Genomic DNA, 24,053 nt, shown 5'->3' with positions numbered 1-24,053 from the left:
ACAAACAAACAAGTGAATGTGCTGCCTCCCTAGCAATCTCATTGCTCTTTTAAGCATTTAGAGGTAGACTTCAGCAAAATAAAATCTGAGACTGATTAAAATTCAAGTTAATTTATAATTGCTGTTTAGATCCTTCAGTGTTGGTATATTTCTAAATTCTGCTTCTAAGACCCCTTCTGTTTCTTGGTTTAATCCCCCCTGCTTAACACTGTATTCTATTTACATAACCACTGTTAAGTAAGCATCGCCCTGCCTCAGGGCATTGGTTTAATCCTCACTGTTTTGCATGCTTTTTCCTTCTCCCCACCCCCTATCCTACTTACATCCTCTTCGGACCTGACCTTTCTGCCTCAGGATATATAAGGACAGGATTGTGATTAGAGATAGTTTAGATTGCTCTATGTTCCACATGAATAAAGACTGAACTGCGTACCCCTCACCCATGAGTCCCTGGTCATTTCTCTCTCCCACCCGCAAAGCTAACCTGGCACTTCAGATGAATTTTCTTATTGATTTTGATTTTATTTCCACCTGGATTGTTAACTGAGGTTCCATATCAGTACAATCCACTTCTAGTGTTTTTTGTTTGTCTGTTGCTGGAGGGTGAGAGACAGAATGAAAGAGACATAGCAGAAGAGATACCACAGCACAGTTTCACTACTGGTAAAGCTTCCCTTCTGTAAGTAATCCCATGCAGTGGACAGACACTCGAACATCTATCTTCACACATGGTATCTTGTGTGCTCTACCAGGTTAGCTGCTACTAAGCCCTCCCTTCAAATGATTTTTCCTCCCAGGTAATTTAATGAGATTTGATTAATGTGACACTGGACTAGAAGCCAAGAGACTAAGTCTTTGTTAAACACTTTGGTGCTATGGAGGTTTGCAGAAGTTGTTTTTTTTTTTAACTCTGGGTCTTGAGTACTTTAGTCATAAAATTAGAAAGTTAAGCTATCTGAATCTGAATGATTTGGGCTCAGATTGGGGATCATGAATTTCCTGCCCAAGAATCCTTTTAAGGACTTGGTAAAAATTGTGTTCCTGAATCAAACCTCCACAGGTTAGTTTTACCTAAGCAACGACCTTAGTTCTCCTCCAGCTTTTAAATTTTAAGTCTTGATTTCAAGTTGGGATTCAGTTAATTAAAAGCTGAGACAAGCCCCCCACCCCAAAAAAAAAAGTATCTTTCATATGCTTGAACCACAGACTAGGATCTCTGATTTCTAAAAGTTGCATAGGAATTTCTATATATTAGGATTAAATAGAATAGATGTAGGATTCTGTGAGAGATTATATAAAATGAAATCCAAAGATGTTGAACTCTTGTTTTTTGAATAGGAAGAAATCCAGCATTTGCAATATAATACAGTTAATTCGTTATCTTGCTCACCTAAGCCCAGTCTCAGTCTGGAGCATGTATATTAGAAATACGCTGTCAGAAATCTCTGTTAGAAATGTGTTACTTCTGTTCTGAACACCAGATCTCTGCAACCACAAGTTCCAGTTCTGAGTTGTTGAAACTTTTTGAACATTTTATTTCAGTTAACTTTCTTCAAAAATATCCAGTGATTATTAGACTTTCTGTACCAGCGCTGACTAATTCATCAATGCAAAGAATGCACTTATGAATTATTATAATCAGACTTTCATAAAGATCAGGATTTCAAAAACATTTCAGATTAAAAGTATAATGTTATCTATAAGTATTTGTATATATCCTACACATATACTACCTATACATTCAAATTAAAGGTAGTATGATATATTGGCAAAGCCTCAAAGACCAGGATCCAAGTCCTTAATATATTCCTTAACAGTTGCATGGCCTATGGCAACTGACCTTATCTACCTGAGCAGTTCTTTCCTCTGCTGCAAATATAGTATTAATCGGAATAACTCTGAGTATCTTTTTTAAAATTTATTTATTTAAAAAAGGAGACATTAACAAAACCAGAGGATAAGAAGGGTACTACTCCACATAATTCAACAACCAGAACTCCATATCCCCTCCCCTCCCCTGATAGCTTTCCTATTCTTTAACCCTCTGGGAGTATGGACCTAGATCATTGTGGGATGCAGAATGTGGAAGGTCTGGCTTCTGTAATTGCTTCCCCACTGAACATGCATGTTTACTAGTAGATCCATACTCCCAGCCTACCTCTCTCTTTCCCTAGCAGGGTGGGGCTCTGGGGAAGTGGAACTCCAGGACACATTGGTGAGTTTGTCTGCCCAGGGAATTCTGGTTGGCATCATGCTAGCATCTAGAACCTGGTGGCTGAAAAGAGAGTTAACATACAAAGCCAAGCAAATTGTTGAACAATCATGGACCTAAAGGCTGGAATAGTGCAGATGAAGAGTTAAGGGGTCCTCCATTTTGTAAGTAGCTAGTAGGAATATTTTAGTTATATTTCAAAGGGCCTGTAGCTATACTATTTTTTTTTTCACTGAGCCTGAAATCTGATATGCAGGTGGATCCTAATTATTGTCTGCGGAGGTGATGTCATGGCTGGAAAAGGGACAGAAAGCTTGATCAGGGAAGAGAGTAGCTCCCTAATATGGCGAAAGGGTATAAATATTGTTGACTGTAAACCCCATCGATTTGATTTGGTCTGGGGCCCATATTCAACTTAGGAGACTATGTGACCTCTGTATCCCTCTAGATCTGAGCTCACATTCTGTGGTCATGAGTAGGAACATGAGTATCTTTTAAAACTGCTGTGAAGAATAAATGCAACATTTATTAAATTAAAAGGACTTTGTCAATATAAGCTATTATTTATTTTCTATATTATAACATTAAATCTTCCACTTAATGTGAAAGTATAAATCCCTACATGTATTTACTTTTTATTTATAAAAAAGCATTATTTTATTTATCTGTTAGCTTCTATTACTGTACAAAATGCTCTGGGAAATAAAAATAGAAATAGTGTAAACTGTAATTTCTGTTTAAGGTATTTAAATTTTATGGGAGGATTTTATAGCAGCACCTTATAGTGTAAGGTTTAGAAACTTACATAGGCAGTTTTTATTTTATTTTTTTCTTTACTGGGGGATTAATGTTTTACATTTGACAGTAAATACAATAGTTTGTATATGAATAACATTTATCAGTTTGCCACATAACAATACAACCCCCACTAGGTGCTCTGTCATCCTTTTCCAGGACCTGTACTCTCCCTCCATCCCTACCCTAGAGTCTTTTACTTTGGTGCAATACACCAACTCCAGTCCAGGTAAAAAGGTAGTTTTTAAAGCCAACTAATAATGAATACTTTTTGTCTCTAAAGATCAGAAAGTGTTTTCTGAAAGAGAAAGAACAAGAGGTCTTTTAGGATTTGGAGAGATGGGAATTTCAGCAGGTCTAAGTCAACTGAGCTAGGAAGGTTAAGCCATGTTTCAGGAGATGACGGGCATGTTGATTCAATGGAAGTCAGATATGAGGTGAGGGAACTATGGGCATATATTTAGAAATTACATGGATGCAAAGGGCAATGCTTCTTGAATTCCACAGCAAAGAGCTTGAAATTTATCCCAGATAAATAATAGGGAACATTAGAGCTCTGAGAAGAGCTGACCTATGAATAATGTGTTTTTCTAATAAACTTATATGAAAATAATGCTCACATTCTAGAAGGGAAATATCAGATGCCTTGAGAACAATCAGGCTGTGACAAGAAGCCAGGGAGACAATGTCCTAAACTAAAATAGCCATTTTAAGGAATGAGAAAAAAAAATATATGAAAATAGTGATATTTCTGATGGAATTTATTTATAAAGTTATTTACAAATTTAAAATATTATAAACATTTCTAAAAACATGACTGCAAAAATCATTTCTAAAATGTTAAGCTAAACAATTGTCTTAAATGAGATAAGAGTGAAAACATGTCCCATAAAGCACTCACATTTTAATTTTTCTTCAAATGTTTGGAATACACATACCTTTTCTCTTTTTAGCCAAATATTTATTGATTGTATAACATAAGTACGGCTCCAAGACCTTGAGATTCAGTGTTGGACAAAACACAGATCGAACATGTGAACCTTACATTCCAGTTGCAAGGCAAAGGATATAAACAGTAAGCATCATTAGTAAGTAGACTGTATACTATTTTTAAACACTACATCTGGAAATAGAAATAGTGGAACAGGCTATAAGGGTTTCAGAGTGAATGATATGATGAGAAGGAGTTGGCACATAAAATAGTGGACCTCAAGTCTTGGGGACTATAAAATCGTATCATTAAAACATCAATAATCTTATAAAACAACATTTTCTGAATTAAAAAAAGCTAGATATATAGAAAAATATATAGATATACTTTGTAATAAGACTAGGCATGCATTTTTCCTGGGGGGGTCCTCAAAAAATATGATGTGATGAAATAACATTATTGCACCATCCTTGCCAAAGATATGAAGTGTTTCATAGGGAAGGCAGTTTAATTCAAGACTTCAATTGATTATCCTGAGTACCTCTGGGAAAGGCATGGGATACACATGAAATGATATTTGTTTTAGCAAAATAGAATTTCATTTTCTCACTTAGGATGTCACATAGCCACATGTTTACAAACTCTACAAATTAAATTTCTGTCCTCTGTTCCATATAAAGAAATGAAATTCAAACAGGGAAACTTGGATAAGATTCCTAGTCCTATTACAGATCTTTACAAGAATGCTAAGAGAATAAGAAACTAGAGTATTTTGTCTTGTGTTGGTTGCTGAGTCTGAATATTGCAGAAGGTAGGAGCCATGACATAATGACCAAGATTAATTTAGAAGATTTAATTGTCCCATTGTATAGTTTTTTTAAAAAAAATTGTTAAATTTGTGACTATGGGAAATAATACATGTGATATGTGTATGTGGTAAAAAATAATGACACTCCAAGAAATAATAACCCTTTAGAATAACCAGAAAGCAGTATCAGGAATTACAGAGCTGTGTAAGTCAGCATTTGAATAGAAATAACAACTTAAGGCCACTTACTGACTAAAAGTACTCTTTTGTGTATGTGTGATTTAATAATGATTAACAAGATGATAAGACAACAGGGGTAAAATTCCACATAGTTCTCAGCATCAGAGTTCTGTGTCCCATCCCTTCTTTTGAAAGCTTCCTATTCTTTATCTCTTTTGGAGAGTATGGAACAAAATTCTTTATAGAGTGCACAAAGCGGAAGTTCTGGCTTCTGTAACTGCTTTTCTGCTGGACATGGATGTTGGCAGGTTGACCCATTCCCCCAGATGGTTTCTACCTTTCCCAAGTGGAGTAGGGCTCTGGAGAGGTGAGGTTCCAGTACACATTGGGAACATCTACTTGGGAGGTCAGGACAGCATCATATTAGTATCTGCAACTTGGTGGCTGAAAAGCATTAAGATATAAAGCAAAACAATGTTTTTAATAATCAGGAAACTAAAGGTAAAAGTACTGTTTCTGCTTTTTTACTGGTTTACTGTGGTACCAATCAGAAACCACAGTCACTTGTCAAGATGTAAAGCTTTTCACAAACTGTTAATTCAAATAACTTACATTTGTAAAAAGTAGACAAAGAATAACTGGAAATAATTCATCTTCATACTAGGATGCACAGAATTTGTGCAGCATTTTAACATTCATTAAAATTTTCCATTTTATTTTCTTTCTTTTTTTCAATGTTACCTGACATACCCAAGCTGTCATCTGTGTCCTTATGGAAAACTAATATCATTACTGTGAATATGTAGAGATTTTCACTAACCATCACAGAAGTTTAACACATGGCACATAATTAAGGAGTGAGAGTGATATATTTGTATCATGATAAAGATGTAATTGGATGGGGCTGGATAATGGCATACCTAGTCAAGCACATACATTACCATGTACAAGAATCCAAGTTCAAGACCCTAAACAAAGAAGAAAAAAGGAAAAATAGCCACTGAAAAAAGTAGATTAGTTATGCAGGCATGGAGCCCTGGCAATAATCCTGGTAGCAATAAAAAAAAAATGTAGTAAATACCACATCTAATCAGCTAATGCATACTTCTATTTTAGGCCCCTTCCTCCCTCCCTCCCACCCTCCCTTCCTTCCTTCCTTCCTTCCTTCCTTCCTTCCTTCCTTCCTTCCTTCCTTCCTTCTTCCCTTCCTTCCTCCCTCCCTCCTTTCCTTCCTCCCTCCCTCCTTTCCTTCCTTCCTTCCTTCTTTTTTTCTTCTTTTCATATAAAATGATGCTATATTATCCTTGAAGTTTTTTCTACTGTCTTTTTTTTTCCAACAGGGTTATTGCTGGAGTGTCTGCACAAAGAATCCATAAATTCTTGTGGTCATTTCCTCCTGACCCCCCCTTTTATCTTACTTTATTTGAGAGGACAGAGAGAAATTGAGAGGGGGTGGGGAGAACAGAGAAGGAGAAAGAAAGAAAAATGCCTGCAGGCTTGCTTCACTGCTTATGAAGCTTACTCCCTGCAGGTGGGGTGCAAGGGCTTGAACCTAATCTATAGTTTCTTTTAAGAACAGGCTCCTGTGCTAAATATGAATAGATATGGGCCCCAGGTTAGATCGATGGGGTTAATAGCTAACAGTGTTTCTATATTTTTTTCATATTTGGGAGCCACTCTTCCTTAATTCAGCTTTCTAGTTATATTCTCAACTCTGATACCATCTTCCCAGATAATACTTTTTAGCCCACCAGCATGTTAGCTATCAGGCTCAGACAGAATTACTATTAAATTACTAATAAAATAAATTAAAGGGGAAAAAAAGCACAGGAGGAAGTAAAAAGCCTGAGGCTCCAAAATCCCTGGTTCAGTTCCCCACATCACCATAAATCAGAACTGAGCAACACTCTGACTAAAAAAAAAAAAAAGAAAGAAAAAAAAAAAAGCAACAGTCAATGGTTTTATAACATTAATGTTTAATTTCCATTTAAAGTTGGAAGTAAAAGGAATGGCCTTGTTTCTTGTAAGAGTTACACACACATTAATTGTATCATGCATGGTATGTGTGATAGGGCATCTTTAAACAATATAATGTTAACACAAAAATAAAATTTATAATTACTTTGGCCATTTGTTCCATTATAATCAACTGATTCTTACAGAACTAGGAAGGAAACAAATTGGTTTTCTGTAGCTATTCTGGGAACAGCGAACAGATGAATTTTTTTCTCAATCTTTGTCATCTAAAATATATATTATTCAATAGCATTAGTACCTGAGGATTTTATTGATCTGAAATTGATAATAAAAGTGATAACATGCAATGTAACATCAGTTAGTAAAATTCAAAATTTAATAATATCATTTTCAGATAACATTTAGTTCATGAACTCGTTTTTTCCCTATAGACTAGTAATATTAAGAAGGAAAGGGAGAATCTTTGTAATAAAATTCAAACTTACCCAGAATTTTCTGAGTACATTAATTAGTCACCACAATATGTTACAAAGTAGGGGGAAGGGAGGTAAGTTTATCTTAAGTGATTAAAATGAGTTAGGGAGGTCTCAATGATGCAATTCCAATATATCCTCCTGACCCTCCACTGTGGACTCAATAGCAGGGAAACTAAGAGGGGGAAAAATGAGTTAGGGAGGGTGATAAGGTGAAGGAACAGCCTCAACATTGGAGCTACATCTCACTTTAATTTTCATTTACACATGATGTGATGATTTTTAATGACCTGAAAAAATCCAAGAGAACCATGACTGAATATGCCTAGATTTGGGGCTTTCTAAAAAAAGACTTAATAGTCTTTACAGGAAGACTACTTTGATGTGTTGTCTGATCCTTCTCTTTAAGACCTGTGTGGTCTTGACAAGTGATTTCATCCTTTCTGAAGCCTGATGGATAAAGTGGGGGATAATACAAAATCCACAGTTACTGAAAAGATTAAGTTGAATGGTCTATGCTACTAGTTATATTGTTTCTGACTAAAATATATCAGGCAAGTCAACTAGAGAATATTTAAGTTTGGCTGACATGATATTTTTGTGTATTATATTATTGGATAGGACACAGAGAAATTGAGAGGAAAGGGGAAGAGAAAGACACCTGCTGGTCTGCACCATCTTTTGTGAAGCAACCACCCTGCAGGTGTGGAGCCAGTGCTCCAAAGGGGATCCTTGTGCAGGTCCTTGAGCTTAGTACTATGTGCTCTTAATCCGGTGGGCCACCGCCTGACCCCCAAAGACATGATATATTTATATGTGTAACATTTACACTTATATAATTCAATACTTATATGGTATAATGTGGTGCTGTATACACCTTGAATATTTACAATATCAACCTTCCATATTTACTCATATAAAATTATTGTGTCTATCTATAAAGTAATGTATCAAAATAAAAATTATGATATGCATTGGCTTAGCTTCTGAAAAAAAATCTTATGATATAATTTCTGTATTTTTGTTAGGAAAGGGCTAAATTATTTATGTTGATCTTTATAAATTGTTGGTTTTAACAATTTCCAGAGAAATGAAGCCAGAGTCTGATGCCATAGCTCCTTAGCAAGGACCCTCCAAGTACATTTGTATGCTCTAGGTCTGCCTAGCCCTTTTTTTTTTTTAACAATTTTATTTCTGTGTGTACATCTAGACTACATACTGCTTCATAGTAAATGACCACAGCCTATAAAATTCATGAAATTGCTTCTGACAGAGTAATTTTCAAATTGTCCTATTATGATATGACAACACCAAATACAGAAGATTGGATGCCTTTAGTAGTTGTCCCATTACTTGGTAATCCTTTTCCCCCCAGAAATTAAACTTTAGCTGAGGACATTGGTCAGTCTCACATGATATGTAAAACTTCTGAGAAAATATTCTTAATGGGGGGAAGGAGTCATGCTGCTTTCCACTTCCCTCCTTCCTTCCTAGAGGAAGTTCAACCTGGAATAATCATTCTGAACCATGATGTAGAAGCCAGGTGTTGAGGATGGCAGAGCAAAAGAGGAGTTGCCCTGCCTTTCTGACATAACAAACCACATTTTAATCTCTAGATTACTATGTTTGGATGTTTATTTGACATTATTTTGAGACTTTTGCAGTAGCTAAGCTGTACTTTAATAAAAACAGCTGCAATAACATTAGCACAGAGCCTGGAACATTCATAGCTAAGCAAAACGATCATTAGTAACTTACACTAAGGGTGGGGGAGATAGCATAATGATAATGCAAATCGACTCTCTTGCTTGAGGCTCTAAAGTCCCAGGTTCATTCGCCCACACTACAATAAACTGGAGCTGAGCAGTGCTCTAGTAAAAATAAAAATAAACAACAACAAAAAAACCCCAACCACAAACAGCAAATAAATTAAAAAACATTATCAACCTACATTATACCAAGTCCTAATTCAATAGTAACAGTAAAATTATTTTCAATAAATGATAATTTATTTATAAAAGTAAGACTGAGGGAGTCGGGCTGTAGTGCAGCGGGCTAAGCGCAGGTGGCGCAAAGCACAAGGACCGGCATAAGGATCCCGGTTCGAACCCCGGCTCCCCACCTGCAGGGGAGTCACTTCACAGGCGGTGAAGCAGGTCTGCAGGTGTCTTTCTCTCCTCCTCTCTGTCTTCCCCTCCCTCTCTCCATTTCTCTCTGTCCTATCCAACAACAACAACAACAATAATAACTACAACAATAAAACAACAAGGGCAACAAAAGGGAATAAATAAATAAAATAAATATTAAAAAATTTAAAAAGAAAAAAAAAGTAAGACTGAGAGCTCTCTTTGTAGTTTCTACTATACATGGCAATTTAATTTTTTCCAAATTAAAAAAATAAAATTGTTGGGCATTATGCTGGCTCCTCTGCATTGCTTGATGCTGTGGTCTATTTACATAATCACTGTTTTGCCTGAAAGATCCCCACCACGTTATCCCCTCAGGGTATTGCTAATTCAGTTAAAACCATTGCAACAGTTGCTAAGGATGCTTCCACCTTCCCAGCATGCCTTTTGCCTCTCTCCACCCCCTTTCCGAGACATTTCCGTTTCCGACTTGCAACTTCTAGTTTTTATCCCATAAACCCCGCTGCTATTCCTGGGTTTGCTCTCTTTCTCTTCTGCATCCCGACCTGGAGAAGACCTAAAGAAGGGCTGGCATGCATAGCAGGAGAAAGCCGTTTTGCTAGCTCCATGTGGCCTAAACCCGTTGTGCTCACATGACTCTGGGACACCTGCATCAATAAAGAATTGTATTACCATGCTGCCACTAGTTCCTTGTCTCTCTGGTGAAGCTAGCCCAGCATAAAATGTCCTAAGCTATTTTTTAAATCATTGGAGACTAATAGTTTACAGTTGGTTGTTGACACATGGGTAAAAATTCTCATCCTACCATTTCATCATAAGTGTCAGCAAAATGACCTCACCTCCAATTTAGGTCTTTTTTTTTTTTGTCATCATATTCCAGGATACCAAAGCTCCCTCTACCCCCAAGGCCTGTACCTTCTTTCCTTCCCAAGAACCCCTTACTTTGATACAATATACAAAACCAGTTCAAGTTTTTGTGTTTTCCCCTTTTATTCTTGTTTTCAAATTCTGTCCATGAGTGAGATCACTGTGTATTTATCTTTCTCACTTATCTCACTCAGCATGAATTCTTCAAGCTCCATTCAAGATGAGGTGAAGAAGGTGACTTCATCATTCTTAATAGTTGAGTAGTGTTCCATTGTGTTTATACACCACAACTTTCTTAGCCACTTACTTGTTTCTGGACACCTAGATGCTTCCAAGTTTGAGTTACTACAAATTATGCTGCTATGAATATAGTTGTACATAGATCTCCTTGGATGGTTGCACTTGTTTCCTTAGGATATATTTCCTAGAGCGGAATTGACAGGCCATAGGCTAAGTTCATTTCTACCATTCTGAAAGTTCTCCACACTGTTCTCCATAGGGGCTAGACTAATAGTTTACATTTCTACCAGCAATGCTGAAGGGTTGTTTTACCCCCCTGAACTTCTCCAACATTTATTGCTACTGTCCATTCTGATATATGACATTGTTATAGAAGTGAAGTGATATCTCATTGTCTTTATTTGCATTTGTCTGATAATCAGCAATTTAGAGCATTTTTCATATGTTTACTAGACTTTTATAACATCATTTGGTGATTATTCTGTCCATATCATCTCCCCAGTTTTTATCTCTCCCTTTCTATTTACCCCTTCCCTCTCAATTTCTCTCTATTGTATCTAATAAGAAATAAAGGTGGAGGGTGGTGTAAACCAGGAACAATGGCTTCATTGTGCATGCACTGAGACCCAGTGATAATCCTGGTGACAATAAAAAAAAAAAAAAGAAAGAAAAGAAAAGAAAGAAGGAAAGGAAGAAAGAAAGAAAAAAAAGGTGGGGGAGACAGAATTCTGCCAATGGTTTCCTCTAAATATTTTATGGTTTCTGGCTTAACATCCAAATCTTTGATCCATGTGGAGTTTACTCATGTTTGTGGTAAGATGTAGTGTTTCAATTCCATTCTTCTGCTTGTTTCAACCTAACTTTCCCAATAGCAGTTATTGAAAAGACTCTCTCCATTTACTATTTTGGATTCCCTTGTCAAAAATTAAATTTCTATAGGTGTGAGGGCTTATTTATGGGCTCTCAATTCCATTTCACTGGTTCCTGTATCTATTTCTGTTCCAATACCAAGCATTTTTAACTACAATAGCCTTATAATATATTTTGAGATCTGGAAGCACCTCTGGTCTTGTTTTTTTCTCTTGATTACTTTGGTTATTCTAGGTATTTTCTGATCCTCGATCATCTGTGCTGTTGTTTTCTCTGAAGACTCAGCCTAGGTACAATTCTGGTAAAAGTAGGATAAATTTAGCAGAAAATGGGAGGCTTAATCTCTCTGGGAGGTTTAATCTTCTGGCCTCAGGTAGCCACAAGCAATTCTCTGCAATTCACTCTTCAACTCACACTCCCACATATTCTCCAGGGACAGAAAGCTGCTGATTGGCTAGACCTTCTGCCTAGACAGACTGCTTGAGCAAGTTCACAGAAAGTATGCTGGGTAACCCTTTATTTGTGTGCGGGGACACTGTTGGCTCTAGAGGGCACATTCTGAGTTTAGGGGTGCAAGACAACTTATCTTTGGAATGCAGCCTCAAGAAGACTCCTTGAATCACTGGCCTCAGGCCTCAGGCCTTGGTCTGGGTTGGGGGGAGGCAAAAGAAGTAACAGCTCCTTTGTCTTGTTTAGTATTCTTAGCTGTTCTTCTGCTAGTCACACACATTGCACCTTTCCTGTGTGATTTCTTTGCATGCCCTTCTCTGGAGTTCCTTGAAACTTCCCAGGCTTTTCTTCATGCAGCCATCTCAGCTTTACCTGGAGATTTCTTGCCTTTCCCTTCTTAGGTTTTCAGTTTCATGTAACACAGAATTAAGAGGAAACTGAGGTTATATTTTTGCTTAGTGAACTCATTTTAGTGTCTGGTCAGTAAATTTTAAATAAATCTCTTTATTTAATATGTTTTCATATGAAATATAATGATTAAATGCTTCCAATGATAGGTTAGCCCATCCCTCATTAGAGGTATTTTCTATTTAATTCTGCATTTGCATCCTGGGTTGTGAAGTAGGGTCCTAGCACAGGTCTTTAAATACTGTGAATAGTTTTGCTGGGCGTTGATCGAATTACTGTAATCCCAATTACTCGTACTTATAATGTCATTTGACCAATGTTGGCCAATATGTGATGAAGTGAATAATTCTGGGAGATTGTAAGTGCAATGAAATCAGCTGCAGCTTTGAAGTCAAATATTCCTGAATGTAAATCCTCGCACTGACAGTTACTACCCCCCCCTCGCCCCCGTTATTTCCTTTATTTCTCTGAGCCCATGTCTGTAAGTCAGGGTAATAATGTTGAGGGAGAAGATACCATCCAGAAAGTGTTATGCCCAGAGGTTCGAGTCCCGATCTCAAGCAAAGAAGACCAGAATCATATGCAATAGCAAGAGCCTTTATTAGCAAGCTTAAGCTTGGGCCGCTGACATCCTTCCACACAAGGGGAGAGTCTGCGACCCCAATCATTTTTCATCCCACCTTTTTATAGTTGTCACAGGGTGGTTACAGGTGGAAATATTTACAGGGAACAAGGAATAATTAGTTTCGGGAACAGGCCATGGCCGGTGCGCCACTATGTTCCACCGCTGGGGAGCCAGAGACGACCCGAACTGCCCCTGCGGCTACAGATAGACTATGACCCACATAGTCAACGACTGCCATCTCTCTAGATTCAAAGGAGGTCTCGAAACTTTACATCAGGCTCAACCTGATGCTGTTGACTGGCTACGGAAGAAGGGCAAACGCTAGAAGAAGAAGCTGTTCTCAATATTCGGGGCTTTTCTCTAACCTCACATTCCCCCTTGTCTCTTTGTAACTTCTTGGGCCCAATCTTGGGCCAATCTCTATTTCTGACTACTGTCCCAGTATCAATGAGGCATGAGGAGCAGTAGTGGTAGGAACAAAGATTAGAGTCACCAGGAGAGAAAGAGTCTGCAGAGTCAGGAGTGAAGCAACTGGAGCTTGAGTGTTTGGGGACAGACTTGAGTCGCCATCTGGTCTTGAACTCTCCCGCCTCTGTTGCATGGACGTGGGAGTGGTGGATCCAGGGGCCAATACTGTCGCAGACTCTCCCCTTGTGTGGAAGGGTGTCTGTGGCCCAAGCTTAAGCTTGCTAGTAAAGGCTCTTGCTATTGCATATGATTCTGGTCTTCTTTGTGTGAGATCGGGACTCGGACTTCTGGGCATAACAGAAAATAGAAGTGGTTATTGGTGTAGGTGAGGTTTTTGTTTTAAAAGGCTGAACCTTGCTCTCTTATGCTGTCTTTCTGGTTTTATAATGTGACCAACACAATATAAGTCAGTCTTTTTCTCTCTGTCTCTCTCCCTCTCATGCCCTAACATGTGAATTTTTTTTTAACAAACTTATATTTACTTGTATAATCATGCTCTCTCCTCAATTCTTTGTTGAGAAAAAAATGTTTGACAAATCTTAAGAACGGGGGACAACATCTGTCCCCCCCCTTTCCCTTTAACAATAACACAGTTTTGAAGCCTTGTTGAAAGCAATGCTTCATTCCGGTAGGTGCTCAATAAACTTTAAGCCCCCCTCCAGAATGATCTGACATAATGACCATAAGTGAGAATGCACATTTTGATCTGTTTTTTGAGATTTATTCTCTGTGTTCACCCATTGTTGGTCCTAAGGAATATTGCTGGCCTTACCGAGTAACCTCTTCAGTAACAGAAAGACTTTCCTCTTTTTGAAGTTGGTTAAAACTGAAATATGACACAATTTACAGGGGAAGGAGAAGGACCATTTCTGTACTTTCTGATGTGCTGCAGATGTGCTTCTCTCCATTTTCCATGCACCATCTTACTTTGCTCTGTTTTGGTGGATTTGAAACCTATTTCCTTAGCTGTTTGGGTTTCTGTGACCATGGTGAGAAAAATCATAGCCCAGTCTGACTAATCAAAGATGGGATGTTTTGTAGGTAAGAATCCAGAAATCTTCAGTATTTCTAGACTCTATCCTTGACTAGGGTAGGGGTGTAACTGTAGGTAAGGGAAGAGGGGGGAAATTGTTTATATTGAATGTTTATCATGCACTTTATTGTGGACTAGCTATTTGGTGTCATTTAATTTTATCATTACAACACACCTGTGAAGTAAACATTTATCAACGTTTCTAGGTGAGGAAATCAAGTGTTCCTTGCCATAGTAAGTAACCTGCTAGAAATCTAGAGTCACAAATTGATCCCAACACTATCAATCCTGACAATCTTGCCTCTATTACTATAGAATGTTGCCTCCTTAACTGAGTCTTTTCTCTGCAAAATGCTCTGGGGGTGGAAACTCTTTAAGATTCTTTATGCTCTTAAATCCTAAGATTCTGTCTTCTTTAAATGCAGATATATACAACTTAGTAAGCTTTTAAAAGACTTAGTGAATTTTCCTTTAATAAGTGTTCACACTATATTTGACTCAGTACACAGGACACTTGGAGAAGGTGAAGGACACAGAAGAAGTAAATGCACATAATTGGGGATAAGAAGTGAATAATTAGGTACCACTTTTCTTTGGCATCTTTTTTTTTCAATAGGCTTATTTAAAATATAAATACTCTTATCATTTTATTTTTTTTAGTCTGATTATACAACAGAACACAAATGAAACAGTTCAGAAGCCATGCTGTGTTGAAAGAAGAATGGGATTCAACAAGTACAATTGAGCCCAACAGGAGTCACAGTTACAGACATGCTGTAGCTGAAAGAACCCAGAATACAAAAGATTATGTTGAAAAGCCCCCACATTATTAGCTTAACTCCATTTTAGTCTTCCTGTGTTTGCTAGGTAGTCAGCACAGCAATATATAACACTTAGCTTCCTTCATTTGTCACACACACTTTAACTTGGAAGATGTGAGTCTCACACTAATTTACAAAAAAAAAAAAATGCAGTAGAGAGATAAGAGTTGCTTGCTTTCTTTAATATTGTACTGTTTTATTTCTTTTGTCTCTTCAATTGCAAGAACAGTTGGGAGATTTTTCAAAGCTGAGGACTATAATACACTTGGAGTGGCAAATTCAGCTTTATAGTTAATGGATATGACTTCCTTAGTCATAATCAGTCAACTTCCTTCTGGGTCACCAAGAAACACTGCATTTGGTTAGAAATTATTATTTCTACCCATTGCTCTTTGTGCAAATATTTGAACAAAGGATGAGGGTACTTTTTCCTTTCCTTTTATATGATCCTCCAGTCTCTGCTTCTGTGAAGCACATTAGAGTTTACGTTTTTATCTTAGTTCATAATACAGAAATATAGCAAACTATCAGGAATTAAAGGTATTTAAGAGAGGAGGAAGGAGCACATTTTCTCTGTTATTCAATAAGATTCAATAAGCTAGAGCGACATACTTGTGATATAGTAGGCATTTAGAAAAAGTGGCAGAGGCGGAGAGGTGACAACTTCTGAGGCAGATGTTCTGTGGGAATGTAAGCCGGCCCATTTCACTGCAATTTCTTTAACAGGACTATTTATGATATATCCTCTCTAACTCACTTTATAAACCGTTTAGGGGAAGATGTAAAATTCACTGTTTTGATTCCACATTCCAGGTTTTACTGCCATCTGAACATCCATGGTACAATGCACGACTTTCATGCACACCATGTTTTCACTACTTTCATATACATTACAAGCTTTGGGCAAGGACAAATGACTCAACTCTCCCCTGGAAATGGAATTTCAGGGCCCCTCACACCCTTATAAATGTTATAATTAGTCAGCCTCATTTTTATGTTTTAGGTGTGTTATGTGCACAGGCATAAATACTGCAGAATGGCTTCTGGGTAACTTGATTTACCTGCAACCTACTTCAGTTCTCCCTAGCTTCCCCTCCCCCCAAGTTTGACCTAATTAAGCATTTTTTAGCACCTGGTGCTTAAAAAAGGAAGGAAGGAGCATTTAAAGAGTGTGTGAACAAAAAGAAAAGGCACCGACTGTTCTTCTCTTCATCTGTCTTTCTTGCATTTACCATGGAAGGTTCTCATAGTCCAGGCATTCAGCTGTCTCCAAATAGATGTGGAGAGAAAAAACAAATAAACAGAAAAACAACAAAACAAACAAAAACATGATGTCAATATGTCTAGAATCTAACATTGACACTGGACTTCTAAATTCATTTCTGTTTAGTAACAGATATACAGAGAGAAACTAAAGCAACTTTTCATCTTGTATGATGTTCTATATGACTTTTGTTCAGTACCAGGGATAGAACACACAGGGCCTTGTGCATACCAAAGTATGACCCTAGGCCCCTAACCCATCTCTTGATATATATATATTTTAAATCTTAAGGAGTGGTAGACTAGGGTCTCAAAACATGACCAGAGCCATATAAATGTGTCCTACCATAGCCCTAACCATTCCTAAGACTCACTTTGACACTAAGTAAGAACTACTATAGTTAGGTAAACCCTTCAAATTAATAATGTACAGTAATGGGTTAAAATTTTGTTGGCTGTATTTCCTTTTTCAGTGGGTAAGCATGGATGTGGATCAAAGCAAAATACCACCTTTTATAAGAGTGAATCTCAGTAAAAAAAAAATAAATAAAAAAGTGGCTCTACCTTTTACATTTTGTTAAAATAAATCTCTGAGACTCAGTTCCATCCCTTTGAACATACCTTGTCAAAACCACCATAGCAAGAAGCAAAAGGAACACAGAAAAGAGACTGCCATATAGGTTGCTATATGTCTTGCCCTCTCCCTTTTAAACTATGGTAAAGTACTAAACTTTAAAACTAGTTTGTTGTGTGTCTGGCACTCAAGCATATGGTTTCTGGCTAGATTACAACTCAATTGTTGTGATGTTTTAAAATTTACAAATTACATTTAATGTAATACCCATGGCAGTAGGTAATATTGTAAACATATGATAGCTCAAATGTGACTCCACGCATTAGGATTTTTCTCATTTCATGCTTATGGCAATCCATATAGGAAAAAGCTGTAAGAGTCAGATAGTTTTAAGTTTAAATTTTGGCAGCTTCACTACCTGCCTTTGTTTTCTCTCTCCATCAAAATTTTCTTGAATCCTCACATCTATTGTATATACTAACTACAACTTGCCTTCCTTCAAAATATACAGACAGTTAAAGGTGTAGGTACAATAGCTTGGGCTCGAGTTCACTTCTCAGAAAGATTATCTCATATACTTTTGTTTACTTTCCATCTCGACAACAAACACAAGTGATACAAATACTGGATTCTTGGCTTTCCATCCTGTATGCTCACTTCTAAGGATTCTTGTTTTCTTCTCCCACCAACTGGAGTGATAACACCCACTTTTCAACTTATCTGACTGCAATGTAGGCATTGTTTCCTCCAATCATGTTAAGCATTTTTCTGGGTGGTAGTGGGGGGGGGAGGTTCACCAGGATGTTAAATCCTGTATTCCAGGAGAATGATCCTAAAACAACACACTTGTTCCTAACACCATTAGCATTTGTTTCCAAACACCTTCTCCTGGTGCTTGCTGGTATATGTTGCTTAGACCCTATATTGCCTTGGAATTTCTTTTGTTCCCTTAGCACTTAGATGCAGCATTTCCTTGACAGATTATGTTAAAAAATAAAACTAGGGGGCCAGGCAGTAGCACAGAGAGCTAAGTGCACATGGCACAAAGCTCAAGGACTGGCACAGGGATCCAGGCTCAAGCCTCCAGCTCCCTACCTGCAAGGGTGTCACTTCACAAGTTGTGAAGCAGGTCTTCAGGTGTCTTTCTATGCTGCTCTCTGTCTTCCTGACCTTCCTCAATTTCTCTCTGTCCTATGCAGCAACAACAACAACAGCAATAAGAACAACAAACATGAACAACCAGGGCAACAAAATAGGAAAAAATGGTCTCCAGGAGCAGTGGATTTTTTGTTCAGGCACTGAGCCCCAGCAATAACCTTGGAAGCAAAAAATAAAAAAATAAAAATAAATTTTCATAACTAGTTACCTTTTAATTTTTCAGTATATATTTATTTTTCCAAAGCAAAAGTTTTTCATATCAATAATCAAATAATTACATTATTCTTATGTGTTATATAATAACAATGGATTTCTCCAACACCTGATACTAGTGTATTTACTCCTGTTCTTATACAAACTCATTCAATACAATGAACATTTTAGCAATTTCATTGTTACCTTTTGCCAGGAGCTCCATCTTCTATCAGTAATGAGGTCCTCAGTGCCAGGAGACTGTCAGGAAATGAAGCTCCAGCAGTCTGCCTTAGTGTCTATACTCTGGTAACATCTGATTATTATTGCCAATTATGTTTCTAAGGATACAAAATATGTAATGATAATTAAAAGTGTTGGGTAGGGCAACAAAAGGGAATAAATAAATAAATAAATATTAAAAAAACATTTAAAAAAAAGAGTGTTGGGTAAACACCCTTGGCAAAAAGATGGTAAACATCATGTTAAGTAAGATAAGTCCAGAAACATAAGGGTAAATATGGGCTGATCTTACTCATAGACAGAAACTGAAAAACAAGATCAGAAGGGAAAACACTAAACAGAATTTGGACTGGAGTTTGTGTATTGAACCAAAGTAAAACACTCTGGGGTCAGGAGTGTGGTGGAGTTCAGGTCCTGGATTATGATGGTAAAGGAGGACCTAGTAGGGGTTGAATTGTTATGTGGAAAACTAGGAATTTATTATTCATGCACAAACTATTACAGTACTGTCAACTGTAAATCATTAATCTCCTAATAAAGAGATTTAAAAAAGATAATAAACATAGGTGGTTAAAATAAAAAGTTGGGCTGCAGTGCCGTCTTAATGAAGTCTTAAAAAAAAACATGAAGACTACTAAAACTAGGACAGCCCTTTAGAGTTAACTCCAAACTGGGATAAAAGTATTAGAGGTGGTAAGACTTTTGTGAAGGCAACTCTCAATATCATTAGTCTCAGAGAGTGACTTTCAAAATTCTGCATATATAAGAATCAGAACCAGCAGTGGCACAACTTGTTGAGCACACTTGTTACAATGTTCAAGGACCTGGCTGGAGCCCCTAGTCCCCTCCTGCAGGGATAAAGCTTTGTGAGTAGTGAAGCAGGGCTGCAGGTGTCTCTCTTTCTCCCTGTCTCTTCCTTCTCTCTTGATTTCTGGCTGTCTCTATCCAATAAATAACGATAATAAAAAATTAAAAAAGAACAACAACAACAGCAAAAAAAAAAAAAAAAAAGAATCGTAACTCAGGATAACTCCATTAAGTAGAATTTTGTGGACCACTGCTAGAGTTTCTGCTTAAATCTTGGCTTTAGCTTGAGAATTTGCCTATATAACAAGTTCTCAAATAATACTTATACTAATGATTATATTTTGAGAATTACTGGTATAGGTAATTGAGGGAGCATAGTTACTTGATAATAGTTCTATTATCTAGAAAATTAAAAAGAAGTAATCCTAAAAGGGGAAGTTTATTACTGGCATGGATTAAGAAATCAGAGGTCTAATCTTAACAGGCTTTACCACTTACTAGTTTATTAGAATTGCAATTTGGGGATTCACTTAATTTTTCTGAGACAAATTGCTAAACATCTAATACAGGGATGCTTTTTTTATTGCTCCCTAACCCAATGACTGCCACCACTAAAGAAGAATGTTGAGAACCATGCTGAATCTCATTCTTCCCTCTAATCCATGTACTTGGTATATTGATTTAGAAAGTACACCATTTCAATGTCTTTCTATCCACTTTATTTTATTATGTTCAAACCACTTTATTGGGGGGGGGAGCAGTGATTTACAAGACAGTTGTTGTCATATGAGTAGTTTCTTAGCTGCCTATGGCAGGTATCTTCCTAACACTAACTAAGGACTCCATCATAGTGCACTGGGTCTCCAACCTGCTCTCAGCCCTACCCCACCTTCCCCTTGGAATTTTTGCTTCTGCTGTAATATCTATCAGCTAGTCTAAGTTACACTCTGATTTTAAGTCACCACAATAACTTGGCTCAGCTCAGAATTATCTTTCATTTCTAACTAGGCTATCTGACCCCCCTTTTTTCTTTTCATTCTGTAAAAGCATCCAAAATAATTTTCTGAAAATACAGATATAGTTAAGCCCTACCATATTCTGTAATCTCTAGTGGCTCTTCATTGCTCTCAAGAGAGACTTATAACTATACAGGTTTGGTTACTTATTTATGAAACCTCTGCTTGCTTTCCCAGTCTTACAAGTCATCATGTGTACTACTTTTGTGATCTATTCTCTAAGCCAGTTTAACTATTTGTTAATTTTTGTAAAATTTGTTTTCACCGCAGGCTTTACACACACACACACACACACACACACACACACACACACACACGCATACACAATCTCAATCCCTCTCTTATCTTCCAACATGCTCCCCCCCCCATTCTAAAGCACTTTTATGATCTCACTTTTTCTGGGAATCTAGTCTTAACTTTGAAGCTTACTTAATTGTCTCTTGTATGTTCTTCCCTAATTTTTTTCTGAAGTAAATTGCCCTTTTATAATTTTATTCCCTGCTCTCTACCCTCTTTTTTATGGTAATTAAAAGTCCATTTACTTTTCTGTAGTGAACAAAACCTTACAGAGATTGTTTCACCAACACTAGCTCCTACAATTGCCTCAGATAAGCTTCCTGCTGCAATTACTTACTTCTATCATACACACACACACACACACACACACACACACACACACACATATATATAATCTATTTATATTTTAAAGGTTTTTCTCTAATGATGTCTTCACCCATAATTCATTATGGGAAGTGCAGCGGTTACACAGAAACAAAATCTTAAGAATAAGTTATTAATATTGGTTCTGTTTTTTCCTAGAATTGGTTCTCAGACAAGATTAAATTTAAAGGCACTAATGGCCAAAGGCATTCCTATGCTTTATGTTATTAGTGTAATGTCAGTTCAGCTTTTATGATGGATGTGGTAAATTTTATACATACCTACGTTTGAAACTATACCTCTAAAATTTCATATTGTAAGCTTGTGATAAATCAATAAAAAAATTAAAGGTACTAGTCATTCTGCATCCCAGATTAAAAGGGGCATTGGTAATCCAGTCATATGACAATGAGTAACTCAAGGTTGACAACACGGAACAGAAGCAGAAATATTACTCTATTTATAACCTTTGGATACCTGATGTCAAGGACATTAGAACACAGGGTTCTTGAGTGACCAAGTATTTTCAGCATTAAAAGGCTAGAGTGAAAATACTGGGCAGAGTGAAATAGAGTAGCAGTTTATAATTGTTCTGGATAACTTGAAGTAATAATATAATGAGCAGGGGTCTGGGTAGTGGTGTATCTGGTTGAGAGTACACAATAGTGTCCAAGGACTGGGACTCAAATCCCTGGTCCCTACCTGCAGGGAAAGCCTTCTTGAATAGTAGGTGTCTCTTTCTCCCTCTCTATCTTTTCCCTTTCCCTCCCAATTACTCTTAGTCTCTATCCAAAAGAAAGAAAGAAAGGAAATGTTGCGGGGGGGTGGACACTTCTAAAGAAAAAAAGAATATAATGAGCTCAGGGCCAGTGAAATAGCTCACTTGTGCCATCCAGGTTTGAGACTGATCTGCATCACATTGAAGGAAACTTTACTGTTGTGTTCTCTCTCACTTTCTCTGCCTCTCTATACGTATCAAGAGGGGAAAAAGAAAAGTTCACAGTGCTTTAATTTCTCATCTCAAGGTATTCAAAAGGGAATTGAAAGCGTTCATAAGTATACTGAAGTAAATCCTATTTCCTTTAAGAGTGAGGCTAAGATTTAAATATTTTTTTAAATTTCAGATAGATCCTCAAAGCCGAAGTCTAATTCTGTCGGTGCTGAATTTTCAATTTGAAAGAATTTCTTTTTCTGGATTCCTTTTTCTTTTCATTTCATTTCTTTTCTTTTCTTTTCATTTCTTTTCTTTTGTTTTTCTTTTTTTTTTTTTCTAGAAGACTGGAGGAAATAAGATTCTGAAAACTGGGATGAGACATAAGGGCCTATCTTGATACTCTAACTGCTGATCTTTTGGACCTTCTTTGCCAATGGAAGAAGTTCTTCTATCTCTTGCCTGAGGTTTGAGTCCTGTCTGCATTACATTGAAGGAATTTTTACTGTGTTCTCGTTATTTTAGTCTTTATTAGTCTTTATTTTCCTGGTGAACCTGTAATGCCTTAAAAGACATTGATGATCATCCTCTGATCATATCCTTCCCATACTTCTAGATCTATAGTCACATTCAAGTTTTACAAGGTCCCAAATGAGAAATGAGAAATCATGACCTATACTGAGGTACAATATTTACTGAGTGATTTGTATGAGTACTATTTGCATGATTCATCTTAACATAAACCTAGGGAGCAAATACAAGACTAAAACTCACAGGTAGGACACCAAGGTCAAAGGAGCATAAAGTTGTACCAGTTCTAATATATTGCTGTAAGCTTTCGAACAAGATATCCTAGCTTTGCCACCCATCTTAAATAGGAAGTATTCTTAAAGAGATCTGTAGTTGCTCTTCACTAGAGGTCAGAAATCACAGTTAGCCCTGCTATTGTAAAATTTGGATCATAACTTGAAGAAATGATGATGAATTCACAGGGCTAAAGTGGCAGCTTCTGATCCTCAAAACAGCAAGGAGGCATGGTTACTATAAGGACCAAATGCATGGTTACTGGCACCAATCAGAATATATTGAATCATAAAGATTTTTGGCTTTGGCCAGTTTTTTTTTTGTCAATATCATAGCCCCAGAATAAAAAAAGTTGTACAGGTAAGTCTCAATCTTGGTAAGTAGAAAAGTTCTATGAGGGACCAGGCAGTGGTGCACTTGGTTAAGTGCACACATTATAGTACACAAAGATCCAGGTTCAAGCCCCTGGTTCCCACCTGCAGGGGGAATCTTCATAAGTGGTGAAGCAGGGCTGCCGATACCTCTCTGTTTCACTTCCTCTCTATCTTTCTTACCCTCCCAATTTCTCTCTGTCTTTACCCAATAATGAGTTAATAAAAATATAATAAGAGAAAAGTAAAAAAGGCAAGTTCTATGTATAGTGAACAGAAATATGACTTGACTTACCAAAACATGATCCTTATTTGTTCCATTAATTTCCAAACTTGAGCTAATTCATACACCAACAATCATCTGAATAAAGAGAAGGTTTGGTGCTTTTGAGATAAGATTTGCTACACTTCCAGAAACTTGTACTAATTCCTTTTTTCACCTTAAATCATGTGATTTTTTTTTTTCAATTTCAATACCACTGTATTGAATAAACTTCAATATACAGAAATTTTATAGTCAGAGGGGTATATTTTCACATTTCCCTAAAAAAGGTATCAAAACATATTACTCTCAACCAGATAATCATTTTATTCCATCATACAGACTTAGGTCCCCAATTTCCCATTAGTCGTCTTTCCTTTTCCTTGCTGAGTCCCCAAATATGCTGCAATAGACCAAAGTCCACTGAATGTGTGCCCATTTTCAAAGTGTGACTGTAGCAGCTGAAG

The 24,053-nt window shown here is 37.0% G+C and overlaps 1 non-coding gene and 1 pseudogene across 1 annotated transcript; one reads left to right on the top strand and one right to left on the bottom strand.

Annotated features, from left to right (window-relative positions):
• Positions 1 to 4,625: 4,625 nt before the first annotated feature.
• LOC103118110 (ATP-dependent RNA helicase DDX39A-like) overlaps positions 4,626 to 24,053 on the bottom strand; it is a 110,603-nt pseudogene continuing 91,175 nt past the window's right edge.
• Positions 7,489 to 7,578, top strand: LOC132541605 (small nucleolar RNA SNORD62). Its single transcript, XR_009552738.1, has one exon. It is a non-coding gene; the product is annotated as a small nucleolar RNA SNORD62 (small nucleolar RNA).

Source organism: Erinaceus europaeus, chromosome 11 (assembly GCF_950295315.1).
Source record: "Erinaceus europaeus chromosome 11, mEriEur2.1, whole genome shotgun sequence".
Taxonomy (NCBI): Eukaryota; Metazoa; Chordata; class Mammalia; order Eulipotyphla; family Erinaceidae; genus Erinaceus; species Erinaceus europaeus.
The sequence above is the reverse complement of the archived record's forward strand: the minus strand, read 5'-3'. Positions and strand labels throughout refer to the sequence as shown.